The sequence below is a fragment of the Mus pahari genome, chromosome 3 (genome assembly GCF_900095145.1).
Source record: "Mus pahari chromosome 3, PAHARI_EIJ_v1.1, whole genome shotgun sequence".
Classification (NCBI taxonomy): Eukaryota; Metazoa; Chordata; class Mammalia; order Rodentia; family Muridae; genus Mus; species Mus pahari.
In genome coordinates, this window is record NC_034592.1 from 71,413,250 (window position 1) to 71,414,448 (window position 1,199).

Below are 1,199 nucleotides of genomic sequence, written 5' to 3' on the forward strand. Positions count from 1 at the left end.
GGAAGGAAGGAAGGAAGGAAGGAAGGAAGGAAGGAAGGAAGGAAGGAAGGAAGGAAGGAAGGAAGGAAGGAAAATGTTGAAGTTTTGTCTTTTACTGTATATTTTAATGCTAAATTTCCAAGGGAGGAGTTGGGGGGGCAAGACTTGGAGTCTGCATGTTGCCTCTGTGATCCTGCCCCCCCCAGTCAATTCTGATTGGTGAATAAGGACATCAACAGCCAATAAGTGGACAGAAGATACGTAGGTGGGTTTAGGTTTCCCCAGCTTGGGATCTCTGCAGAAGAGGAAGGACGTGCAGGAGATGAGGGGGGAGAAATGGTGATGGGTTAAAAGTCTAGAGAACATGGTTCTGAGGGCTTCCCAGTTGGAGCTAATAGCACCCCAGATGAAAGCTAATAAATAATAAACAATAACTTGGCTTATCTATAGGAAAGAAGATTCTAACAGTATGGAGGATAGGCAGCTGCCCAGCTATTGTGCTGTTTATGGCTTATTGTAAATATAAAGGCTGTGAGTGTGTCTTTTATTTGGGAACTCAATAACCAAAGGTGTGGTAAAAACACTGGGCCTGGATTTTTATAATTTCTACTACTGGAATATGTAAATAACAAGTACAAAGATAAACAGACGGGAGGAAATGAATACGAAGAGTATACAGGCAACAGTCAAAAATGTATAAAGTGTCTGGGCCAATAAATTCCATCATTGCATGTCTAAAATTTTTCTCTGATTTTTTGTGACATACAGTTACAAAATAATCTTCATATGTAAGACATACTACATGCTCACATCCACTGCATTAATAAGATATTTAACATAATTTTAGTTTAAAAACTGCTATTGCTTCCCAAGTGATTTACTGCAACTTACAAAGTCTTGTCACTTTTTCTGTGGCAGATATACAGAAACATACATACACATACACTATATGATATGAACTATATCAATTTTATTTCATCAGTATTGTACTTTAAGTGAAGGGTTTCCATATATTTACTTGTCTTTTGGACAATGTTCCTATTCACAAGATAATATAACATGCATACGCAATTGGATCTGGTACCTAATCTTATAGATCTCTCTGTGAAAAGTTAAAATCACATTTGAGAAAACATGGTGTTATAGACATCAAATTTGGGAAATATTATGCAAATAACAATTTGAAGCTCCTGTTTTTCTTTCTAACATATTTAAGTAAC